This window comes from Perognathus longimembris, chromosome 6 (genome assembly GCF_023159225.1).
Source record: "Perognathus longimembris pacificus isolate PPM17 chromosome 6, ASM2315922v1, whole genome shotgun sequence".
Taxonomy (NCBI): Eukaryota; Metazoa; Chordata; class Mammalia; order Rodentia; family Heteromyidae; genus Perognathus; species Perognathus longimembris.
Window position 1 is genome coordinate 16,780,815 of NC_063166.1, and position 12,445 is coordinate 16,793,259.

Consider the following 12,445-nt stretch of genomic DNA (forward strand, 5'->3'; position numbering starts at 1 on the left):
AGCTTCATACATAAGGCAGTGAGTACATTTCTTACCCTATTTGTTACCTCCTCCCTCATTTGTGTCCTAACTTCCCCATCCCCTTCTCTTCCCCCTCCCTATGAGTTTTTTTTTTTTTTTTTTTTTTTTTTTTTTTTTTTTTTTTTGCCAGTCCTGGGGCTTGGACTCAGGGCCTGAGCACTGTCCCTGGCTTCTTTTTGCTCAAGGCTAGCACTCTGCCACTTGAGCCACAGCGCCACTTCTAGCCATTTTCTGTGTATGTGGTGCTGGGGAATCGAACCCAGGGCCTCTTGCCACTAGGCCATAACCCCAACCCCCCCTCCCTATGAGTTGTACAGTTAGTTTACAGCATATAGTTGCCAGTCGTATATTCTTAAAAAACAGTTGACTTTGGAGAGGTGGGTGCCAGTCAGTGGCTTACATTTGTAATCTTAGCTACTCAGAAGGCTGAGATCTAAGGATAGCAGTTTGAAGCCAACCTGGGCATGAAAGTTGGTGAGACTTTATCTCCAATTAAACACCAAGAGCTGAAAGTGGAGCTATGGCTCAAGTGGTAGAGCACTAGACTTCAGAACAAAAGCTCAGGAATGTGCCCTCCCTCCCCACAAAAGGTGACTTGATATCTTTGCGTGAGAACCATGCAGTATATACAAGTATTTGTTTCAGTTCCAAAAAACCCCCATAAAAAACAAAAACAAAAACAATGCATGAAAATAGAAACCTGTGGGAAGGCACAAGAGGGTGAAAGTGGAGGAAAATAAAGGAAGTGTTGACATTGTTCCACAAAAGAAATGGACTCATTAATTTAGTTATGAAAGCATAGCCTATTTATACAACATAGTAACAGTAACAAGAAAACTATTTCTCAATAACAAAAAATGCTTCACCTAAGATAATCCCAGATATCAATAATAATCAAATAATAATCAATCCCAGATGTTTTGTGGATCAATAAAGACAGATTGAACATTGAATAGTGTGAAAGCACTAATCAGCAGGATCTTTTAGATGAATTTCGGTTTGGTTTAGGTTCATTTTTCTCTTATTTCTTTATCATGCTTTGAATGTAGGAAAATCAGGAAATCTATGACAAAAATTTAATTCTCTTAATTCTTTTTTTTATACAAAAAATACAATAAATTAAACACCAAAGGTCCAGGAAGAAATGAGGCAGTAGGACAAGCTATAAAGAGAGTGTAGGAATACCTACAGAGCTGCTCTGGGTCATACCCACCTTGGGTCACAGGGACCACTTAACTAGCACACCAGCCAAGGAAGGCCAGCTAAAGGTGGGAAGTTCTGAAATATATGAACACTTACTTTGTACCACATAAAGTGCTACTTTTACAGAACCACCCAGTGAAATAGAGCATATCTGAGAAAGGTTCTTCATAAGCATAACAGTTGCTCAATTCCAATTAATGTTACACCCGGTTTAGAAGTGATGAATCTCTACTGTGAAGTCTGTATGAAAAATATCTAAATAATTCACTTCAAACTCAGTGTACTAGGTGCTTATGTTAAGAAGGTGGCCCTCCAATGGGCCATGTCCAGAGTTCAATGACTACGGAGCATTGCAATGAAACAAATGTGAGTGAGGAGAACGGTTATATACAGGAGCCATACTTCAGGCTGAGGTGAGTGTGAACCCACAGCTCATGTAGGTCCAAAGCCTCAGCATTCTGAGCAGCAGAAGGATGACATTCAGGATCTTCCCTGGTGAACATAGAAAAGAGTTCAATTAAGTTCTGGTAAGATTCATCCAGTTCTTCACTATTAATAGGTGGTCTGGTTCCCAGCATGGTATGCTTCATCATCAAAGTCACTTTCATCAAAAGTTTTATCTTCTTTTTCATCATCATCTGAGGGATTAATGTGTAGAATAGATAAGGTCATCATTTCACAAAGTGTTAGGCCAAAGGCAAACATGTCTGCCTTGTGAGTAATAATGCCATTTTCCTCCAAAGCTTTCTTCAGTTTCAATGGCTCTGTACCAATACAACAGACCTCAGAATCAGTCACAATCATATTTTCATCCAGTGGTAGAGAGACTGCTACATCACAGATTTGATCTGTTTCAAAATCACCTTTAGTTACAACCTTCAAGGAAGTTTCTTTCCTGGTACAGATACTTCTTCAAAATGACAGCCTCTGGAAAAGGATGCTGGCTTTCTTTATTTCACAAGTCATTACAGCCCAGGGAGAATGAGACAGGCCTTTTGGAGATCTTTTCATTAGGTAAACATTCACCTGAGTTGTGAAGCCAAGCCTTTTCATAAATGGAGAGGCAGGGGTGTTTACATTTGGAGTTAAACATGATACAGGTTTCTTTTATTCAGGTAATTAGCATGGTGTCTTGAAACGATTGATTCCTTACATTGGCACAATCACTCAGACCGCAGGCTCTGTAAAGAGGGACCAGGGTGGGGCCCCAGGATGTGTTGAGAGCAGCCCTGGGGGGGTCTCAGAGGAAACCTGCCTCACCTCTGCACAAACAAGTCTGCCAAAGCCAGGGCTTAATTCTGACTCCACTAGCATAATTTGTTTCAAAAGAAGAGTTTCATAATGTAATAACGGAAAATTAAGCTATTATGATTTTTTTTACAAATACTATTGATCTCCTATAGCTTTAAAATTAATTATGAAGGATCTTGTATATCAGTGTAGTTTGACTTTTCTATCTCACAAACATCAGAAAATTCCCTTTTACAGGTGTGCATTTGTTAAAACACTAGCAAAATGTTTGTTTTATGGATGTTTAGGTTATTTTTTTTTTAAATTAGTTCTGGGCTTGCTGGCACACCACACTAAATCCCAGCTGTATAGGATGTGGAGGCCGGAGAATCACCATGTGACACCAGACTGGACAAGATTGCAAGACTCTGTGTCAAAATACAAAGAACAAAGTGCTGGCTCATTGATCAATGGTAAGAAGGTTAGTCTAGCATGGGTCAGGTTCTACTTCAGTCCCCCAAACCAAACAGAACAAAACAAAACACTAAAATTATATAAATCAACATAAACAATGAAATGGAACTTCCATCAATATTTTCAATGTCAACACTGAGCCAGATTTCTATCTTTGGGAATCAGTACAAAGGGACTCAGAATTGCATAACCAACCCTGAGATAGACTTCAATATTTGCCTTCATGGAATTATTCTTTAAGAAGGAATTGAAAGGTAGAGAAAGAACACATTCTGTCCAATAAAAGAAAAGAAAACAAACCATGAGAAGGAGAACTCTGTGAGCAGCTTTCACCTCAGAAGACTTTTTGTAGAGAAACTTGGATCCCTTTAGGTAGAGAACACGCTGGTGGTGCTGGTGGAGAAGAAATACCATGTAGCCACTGGCCACAGCCATGATCCCCTGAAACACAGTGTCTCTCACGACCATGAGTGCAAGAAAAATCCATCTCATTAGCAAGTTGTCTGGTAGAAAACAGCAGTAGTTATCAGTTTGAGTAATTTGTGATGTGTTTATACTGCTGATATTTTTTATGTGGAATAGTAAGTTAATGCTTATCAAGGAATTGAGTATCCAAAGGAACAGCAACGAGGAAAGCATGTGCTTTGCAGATTGAAGCTTCAGCTTTCTCCACACAGAGTCTCTGGGACTGATGGTGATGGCCTGGACCAGGGTGAGGAGACAGGTGGTGCAGATGGAAATTCCTCGAGTCACTCTCTCTAGGTAAATAAAAATCCTACATCCTACATCCTCTAAGAAGTTCTCCACACCAAAGGATGCTAGTGTTTTTAGTGTCACTTTTAAAAGAAGCATTATGCTGTTTGTAAAAGCCAAGTGGATGAAGAGAAGGTGTATATATTTCTTCTTGGTACCATTAAACATGTGCATATAAGTAAAAAGGATAAAGATGTTCCCTACAATGCCAACTCCAGATGAACAAAGGAAGATTGTTCCCTTCACAAACCTCAAAGACATGTCTTATCTTATAGGCAGAGAATCTTGCATCCAGCAAACACCATATTTAAGAAACCATTGGTAATGACAATAGGCATTCTGAAAAAAAAAATCAGAGATAATATATTTTTGTTGCCTAAAGAACAAATATGTTCTACACACTGCTTTTCTTTTAGCCAATGGTCTCTGCATGACACTTGGTACAAATCTCTCAGTATATTCTGATAGGCCTTCTTGACAAATGTGTTCACAAATTTAAACTTTCTACTTAGATTGTTTTGAAGTCATAATAGCAAAACCTATTTACCTCCATAACACCTACACACTTAACATGTCCAACTCAGAGTTACAGAATTAAACCTTAAAGTCCTTTCAGAAGGATCTCTCCATTTTTTGTTTGTTTGTTTGTTTTTGCTTTTTTCTGCCAGTCCTGTGGCTTGAACTCAGGTGTTAGGCACTGTCCCTGAGCTTCTTTTGCTTAAGGCTAGCACTCTACCACTTAAGCCACAGTACCACCTCCAACTTTTTCTGTTCATGTGGTAATGAGGAATCAAGCCCAGGCCTTCATGAATGCTAGGCAAGCACTCTCCACTAAGCCACATTCCCAGCCCTTTCTTTGTTTTTAAAAATTTCATTCTATCACATTCCCATTAAACATTTCCAGAGACCTTGACTCATATCTCACCTACCTTCTCCCCACCCCACCTACAATTCTGAAATCTTGTTGCTTCAACGTTTTCAATGTCTTTTGATAAATTCCACAGATTCTTTTGTTTTGTTAAATATTCTTCTCTTATATTTGGAAGAGTACAACAATTCAGGAGTTATATTTTGTTTCCAAATTTTATCTTTGACACCTGTACCTTAACATTTTTGTGTTTTAATACCACAAATGATTGGATGATTTTACTGCTGACAAATGTTCAGTGGATTTTTGGTCCTCACTATTATGTCAAACTGTATCACCATATCACTCATGATACAGTACTTACATCTGAAAACTCCAATAGAGTCACCAAATGTCAGATAACCCCACTGGCTCCTGGTAGGAAGAGTGTCCTAGAGGAACTATGGATTGCTGTCTAACGGTCATTAGGAGAGGCTTAAATTCCCATTTTTGTGCCCATTGGGGCTGGTGAGAGAAGCCTGAATCATTTCTGGATTTTTGATATTTATCAAGGTAGATCAAGTTAGGGTATTACCTAGATATTGTGTTAGCAATGCCCAACATTGATGGTATGTAGTCACGTCAGTTGGGGAATTATTCAATTGAAATAATAGTATTCAAATAGAGTGTCACGATGGCATTTTACAGTAGCTGCATGACCTCAGAAGGAAGAAAGATCTCAACTGATATTTCAGGCTGCTTTATCTGTATTTTTTGCCCTAATGAGGTTGCAAATTCCCCATCAGACCAAGTTCCCTTTCCCTCTTCAAGCCTGGATTGGATCTAATCTTTCACATCAAAGAGGTCTAGCTTCATTTCTTACCTAGAAATTATGTAAACTGATAGTTCATTTACAAAATAAGATAAATTAAAATATTTGCATTTATCTATGGAGCATTTTGCATGTGTTGGAATGCCTTTCTGTCAGCTTTTCCTGTTTCCTTCCTGCTAAATATTATAGGATTGCTTTAAATATATTTGTCCTGATGGTATGTTTGCCTGATGGTGTGTCTTGATGGTATGTATGTATTGTCTGCAGAAAGTCAGTTTTTTACTTCTGCTTTCTGATTGTAGTTATTCCCTTCCAAACCTTTCCCTGACAATTGAGACAATTTGGCCAATCCCAGTGAAGGTTAGGAAGCACTAATCTAAACTAAAGATCTAGCACATAATGAAATATGCTACAACATTTAAAGACAAACTCAGCAACATTCGCTAATAAATTCTGAATTTTGTTCAAGAATTTAGAGATTACAATAACTGTTAGCCAAGGATATTAATCCATTAAAACCGATAGCAATCAATATATCTTAATATTCAAATGTACATATCTAATCCTCTATTGTTTGATTAATGCTTATATGTTTGCTAAGGAGTCTCCTTTTTCCCAGCTTTTTTATTCTTCCTTTCCACAAACTCCAAAGCTCTGAATCATATTTGGAATGAGCTTCTTAGACACATATTAAGAGAATTTGTTAGGTTTTGTTGTTGTTTGTTTGTTTTTGTTTTGGCTGGAAGTGAAGAATATCAGAAGAGGGAAGAGTGATTGCTTGCCTGCATTTCCTTGGGAAACTCAATAGAAAATGAGTTTTAACCACAGGTTTTAAAATAAGCCATGTGGACAAAGCTCTGTCTAGTTCTAGCATACAATAACTTGGCACTTTTGTAAAATAAAAATAAAAATAAGATGGTTGCCTGTTGCTACTCAATACTAGTATAAAATTAGTGTGAGTTACTCAGGCTTTGTCATTAACTCCCTGATTCAAACATATGTAAATATTCAAGTTTCAAAGGGACATTTTTGTATCACATATTTTGCAGTAAAACAAAGAATTGTCAGGCCTACTCACCATGTTATCTGTGGTGAAGACAAACTCCGGCTTAGTCCTTTTGGCCAAGGAGGCTTCACAAGTCATACTAGTACCTTCAGCGTCTCTAGAGAGCCCAGACAGTTGCCTTGTCACTTCACTTTCCACACGTGTGTCCCTGACAGGGAGGAGGAAACTTTGTAGAGTTTCAGTCCCTGAAGTACAACTTTTATTCTCCCTCTACAATTACTACAGCTATTGCCTCAGAAATTGTATCATGCTTAATTATCATTCAATTATTCTAGATACAAAAGTGAGAAAGTATAACTTGAGAGCAGGTATGGGAGGGGAAAGTGAAGGAAAACAGAAATGTTCTCATTACCTGATTTCCATGCAAACCCCTTTGTACAACACTGTAATAAGTTTCCAGTGTGTGGGAACCAACTATTGAAACAGAGTGTAGGCCACTGAAATTTATCAAGTCCTTCTGTAAATCTATGAAATTAATAAAGAATGGTTAGTACTTGAGACTCCATTTTCTGAGCAGGTCTCAACCATTTTTCTGGGGAGGATAAGAATCACCTAGTTCTATGTATGTGCCTGGGCACTTCAAGATCTTTGCCATATGGGGACTTTGATTCTTTTTTTTTTTGGCCAGTCCTGGGCCGTGAACTCAGGACCTGAGCACTGTCCCTGGCTTTTTTTTTGCTCAAGGCTAGCACTCTGCCACTTGAGCCACAGAGCCACTTCTGGCCATTTTCTGTATATGTGGTGCTGAGGAATCGAACCCAGGGCCTCATGTATGCGAAGCAAGCACTCTTGCCATTAGGCCATATTCCCAGTCCCTTGATTCATTATTTATTCAACAATAAATGGGACTCAACAAATTAGGCATGCTTATTTCTTCCCCATTTCCAAAAAAAAATCAACCCATTGTATCATGTTAAATCACACTTCTAAAATAGCAATGATTTCCCCCATGTATTATTTAGTCTACTAAATATGTAATCTACATTTGTAGCCCCTGTTACAAACAATTGCAAATAAATGAGGACATAAAGCCATAAATGTGAATTCAAGGTAAAAATAGCATCATTTGTTCCAGTAGCCAGGGACAAGTTCATTGTCAGGGATATGATAATGAACAATTACTTTTGAATCAGTAATCAATTTTGCAATGCACTTGATCCTTTTCTCTATTTGAAGACATATGTGTGTGATTTCCTTTCTCCTTCCTTTCTTCCTTGCTTCCCTTCCTTCCTTCCTTCCTTCCTTCCTTCCTTCCTTCCTTCCTTCCTTCCTTCCTTCCTTCCATCCCTTCCTTCCTCCCTCCCTCCCTCCCTCCCTCCCTCCCTCCCTTCCTTCCTTCCTTCCTTCCTTCCTTCCTTCCTCCCCTCACCATCTCACCCTCCCTTCCTTCCTTATTTTTTTTTCCTTCCTTCTTTCATGGATGTAGGACTTGAACCAAAGGGCTGACGGTTGTCCTTGACTTCTTTTGCTCTCTATTTCTTTGAGCCACAGGTCCATTTCCGGTTTTGTAGTGGTTGTCATGGTGAATTTGTTAATAAGCGTTTCCTGAGGACTTTATCTGCCAGGGAAGGCCTGGAACCAGGGTCCTCAGATGTCAGCCTCCTAAGCAGCTAGGATTACAGGTGGGATTTACCAGGTGCCCGGTTGTGTTGTTCTTTTCTTCTCTTTAAAAGAAACAAAGTTTGAATCATACAATGATCTTGAGGAGATTAACCTAATAAATTAAAGCATGAATTCTCAAGGATGCCTCAGCATTCTTCCAGTGTTCCCAACTTTGTTCAGCTCCTTTCCTCATCCTGGTATACCTACCTATCTCTTCACCACCTCCAGAAACCTTGCTCTTTGTGATTCAAAGTATTTTCTGTTTCCGGTTATTTTTTAAATTAAAATTCATTGGAATTAAGTACCACTTATGTTCATTTATTTGTACTTTTTATGCATTCCTATGATACAGCAAAATAGAGTTGAAACAAATCTAGGCTCTTCCTTTCCCCACTCCAGGGAGAAGACTTTCTGTACATTCTAAGTACTGGATTCTTTGGCAATCCGTAGGAAGCAAGTCAATCTTTCCTTTAGAAAACCATCTCAGTATAGACAAATATTTGGGGACAAATTCTTGGATCTTCTAAGTCACCACCCAGAATAAGAGCTTTGGGGACAAGGAATCCTCTCTGTGAAGGTTCATCCTGCAGTACAGAAGAACAGCAGGAACACTGGGTACAAACTCAGCACTGCCAGTAGACAATGTGTGAACAGACACATGGCCTCTTTTCCCAGACTCTTTCATTAGCTGTGAATTAGGGGTCCAGACCAGTTATTCCCAGGGTTGACTCCATTGGGCCCAATGCGGGAGCCTCTGTCAAGTGCATCCTTGGACTACAGTGAGCACACAGGAATGTTGACCATGCTCTTTGCTGTTAGAGGCGATTATTCCAGGTAGTGCCTTCTCAACATGGCCATACCCTCTGTCTACAAAAGTGCTTCCCACCGGGGTCACGAGGCAACAGGAAAAAAGAATGGCCACACAACAATGATTTTCCAATAGTCTCAAGTCCTTTATGATTCATTAAAGCTAAACTCATTCCTCCTACGATTCCTGAAGGACATCTCCTCCAGATTTTTTTTTTTTTTTTTTTTTTTTGGCCAGTCCTGGGACTTGGACTCAGGGCCTGAGCACTGTCCCTGGCTTCCTTTTGCTCAAGGCTAGCACTCTGCCACTTGAGCCACAGCGCCACTTCTGGCCGTTTTCTGTATATGTGGTGCTGGGGAATCAAACCCAGGGCCTCATGTATAGGAGGCTAGCTCTCTTGCCACTAGGCCATATCCCCAGCCCCTCCCCCAGATTTTTATTCAATATTGTACAAAGTAGCAATCCCCATATCTCTCAGAGGTTTCCAACACATTTTATATGCATCCAGTTAATTAAGACACTATTGGGATTGCAAGTATGCATCCTCTCTGAAATAAGGTACTCGAGAAAGAACAGCATATTGTGAGGAAGATATCTGGTGCTTAAGGTAATGGAGAGCTCAAGGTGCTTCAATATGTGGATATTGGACAAGGAAAGTGCTGAAAGTAAATAAATGTATGATTTTAAGGACATGCAAAATAAGGGTGAAAACGAGCAGCAGTGGAGTTCACTGGATGTAGATGAAAGTGAACTATGTAACTTGTGGGTAGAGATGAGAGGGAGGGGAAGGGGAGAGAATGAGGAAACAGATAACATTGCACAAAAGGAAATTTACTTATTATCTGATGCATGTAAATGTAACCCCTCTGTGTATAACCACTATAATAAAAATGAAAGTAAGAACAAATGTTTCTACTATTAGATAATGAATTATGGATTTTAATAAATAAATTTTTATGATATTAGACTAAAAAATGTGGTATATTTGACCAATACAAATTGTGTGTTTATGTATGTATGTATGTATGTATGTATGTATGCATGTATGTATGTCAGTGATTAGGCATGACCTGAGGGCCTTGGCATTGGCCCTGAGTTCTTTTTGCTCAATGCTAGATCTCTACTGGTTTGAGAATCATTTTCAGATTTTGAGGGGTTAATGGGGGATAAGACTGTCATGGGAAGTTTCCTGCCCAGGTTAGCTTCAAACTGCCATCCTTTGATCTTAGCATCTTGAGTACCTAGGATTACAGGCATGAGCCTTCAGCACCCGGCGTCATTTGTTTATTAATTTGCAGTGCATTATGTTTTCTTCTCTCTCTCTTGCTCTCTGTCTTTCCTTCAGATAGGTACCAAGAAAAGTAACTGACAACTTTGTTGACAAATTTCTGTTTTCTTTTCCCACAATGATGTATGAGCATTCCAAAATCCCCAGTGTCATAATTTGCTTTCCTACTTTAGAATTTTATTTTTCCATAAAGCAGTATGTTTTATAAATATGTGTTTATATACATGAACATATATGAAACATTTTCAGATCTTTATTACATCAGAAATATGATAGGATTATTTTGTAGTCTATTATGGGTGAAAACATCATTTAGTTGTATTTACCTAGAGTTAAAGTTAATTATATTTAAGGTTAATTTCTTGATTGATGGATTGTTTGTATCAGGCTGGAACTGAAGAGTGTAAGCTATTTCTCAGTGACTTTTTTTCCCCCATAGCTGTACTTTACTACTTAAGTCAGGCTTCCAATTTAGCTTTTTTGCTAGTGAATTTGAAAATGTCTTACAGACATTTATTTCTTTTCTTTTCCTTTTTTCAGCTGAGAGCTGGTTTCAATTTGAAATCTTAAAATCTTGGCATTGTGAAGTGCTCGAATGTATAGACATGAGACATCATTTCCCAGATCTGCTTTTAGTTTTTTAATCGAGAGATAAACCAATAAACAAGAGCCAACCAGGAACATAAACAGTGCTAGGTTGAAAGATCAGCTAATTTTATTTAATCTCTTACTCTCACACATATTGCCTCGACGCAAAATTTCCTATAGAGACATTTAAATTCCAGAGACCAGTGCTGGGCCTGCTGCTGTTGCTTCTTCTTGACAGTTTCAAAATCATAAGCTCAGGAGATGACTTACGGAACAAATAGAATCCTAGCTTCCATTCATCAACTGCTTTCTACAACTCCTAGTCTCTGACAATACAGAGCAGTGCATTGCTCACAGAGGACCTGTTTCTGCTTTGAACTCAGTTGTTAGGTGAAATCAGGAGCCAGCAGAAGGCTGTAATAAAACACAGCTGAAAAGATTTTGTGTTTCTTCGAGATGAACCTGAAATGCAGTGGACTCTTGCCTGCCCCAGCATTGATGCGCTGGAATTCTTCCTGGGGATGCTGGAGACAGTGGGAGTTTCCTGAACTTCCAGAGAAAGCTCTGGTCTCCTTTGAAAGTCAGAGAAATGTCCACCTTGGTTTCAGCCAGCAGAACACACTGCTGCCTTCAGGGGGGTGGTCCTCATGTCTGGGAATCCAAAGCACATTTGCATCCATCAGAGGAGAATCCTCAGGATTGTGACTTGAGCAAAGACATTGAGTGTTCCTGTGCATGCTGTGTTATGAGTTACTTGAAGTGGAAGCTGTGTTTTCCAATGGTGCAGTTACTTGGCCTGTGAAATCTACAACAGAGATTGAAGTGTCAGAGATGCCCCAGCTACACATTGGAGCATCTTCTTGAGCGTTGTTTTCAAACCCAAGACAGAGGCCTTGGTAAAAGAATTGTTTCTCCCCGTGTATTCCTAGGTATTTCCTGACCACACATTATGATCTTGAATGTGTTTCTAATGGGCATACATTGTTTCTCACCATGATTAATTTCTTTAATGCTTTTTGAAACCAAGCATCTTCTGTCTTTATGTACAGTTCTAAATGAGGCACTTAGAGGAAGACAAAGAAACAAAGATGACATATTCTAGGCATGTTAATTTCTCTTTACCAGTATGAAAAAATATAATTTGGAACTATGGAAATGTACTCAGTTCTTCCTTAGAAGGTGACAGAGCACATTCCTTGTTTTTTTTCTTTCCTTTTCTCCACTGTCATAGATATGATTATAACAAGTTAGACATAAATCCCAAGGTAATGTATCCACCTATATCTGTGACTAACTTGGATTTAGAATGTATAGCAGTCATACATTCCTAGCTTTGCACAAAGGACCTTTTCTCCTCAAACTCTTGACAGTTAAATCCCTTCTACTGCAGTGTTAGTGTCTGTCTTTCTTTCTTTCTTTCTTTCTTTCTTTCTTTCTTTCTTTCTTTCTTTCTTTCTTTCTTTCTTTCTTTCTTTCTTTCTTGCTTGCTTGCTTGCTTGCTTTTTTTCCCTACTGATTAGCTCTCTATTGTTTTGTAAGCCAATTCAGATAAAGGTATTTTTTTTTTACCATCTTTCTTCTTCAGTTTTACTTTATAGTCACTGTTCCTTACAGAGCCTCTGGTAGATACTTAGAAGGTACTAAATAACTTCCCTAACATTATGATTACTAAAGTTTATTTCATGGAATGTTAATACAAGAAACTGGATGATCAAAAGTTGGAGTTTTGGGGA

General features: G+C 38.7%; 1 pseudogene; it reads right to left on the bottom strand.

The window, feature by feature from the left end:
* Nucleotides 1-1,607: 1,607 nt before the first annotated feature.
* Nucleotides 1,608-6,504, bottom strand: LOC125353611 (annotated as a pseudogene).
* Nucleotides 6,505-12,445: the final 5,941 nt, after the last annotated feature.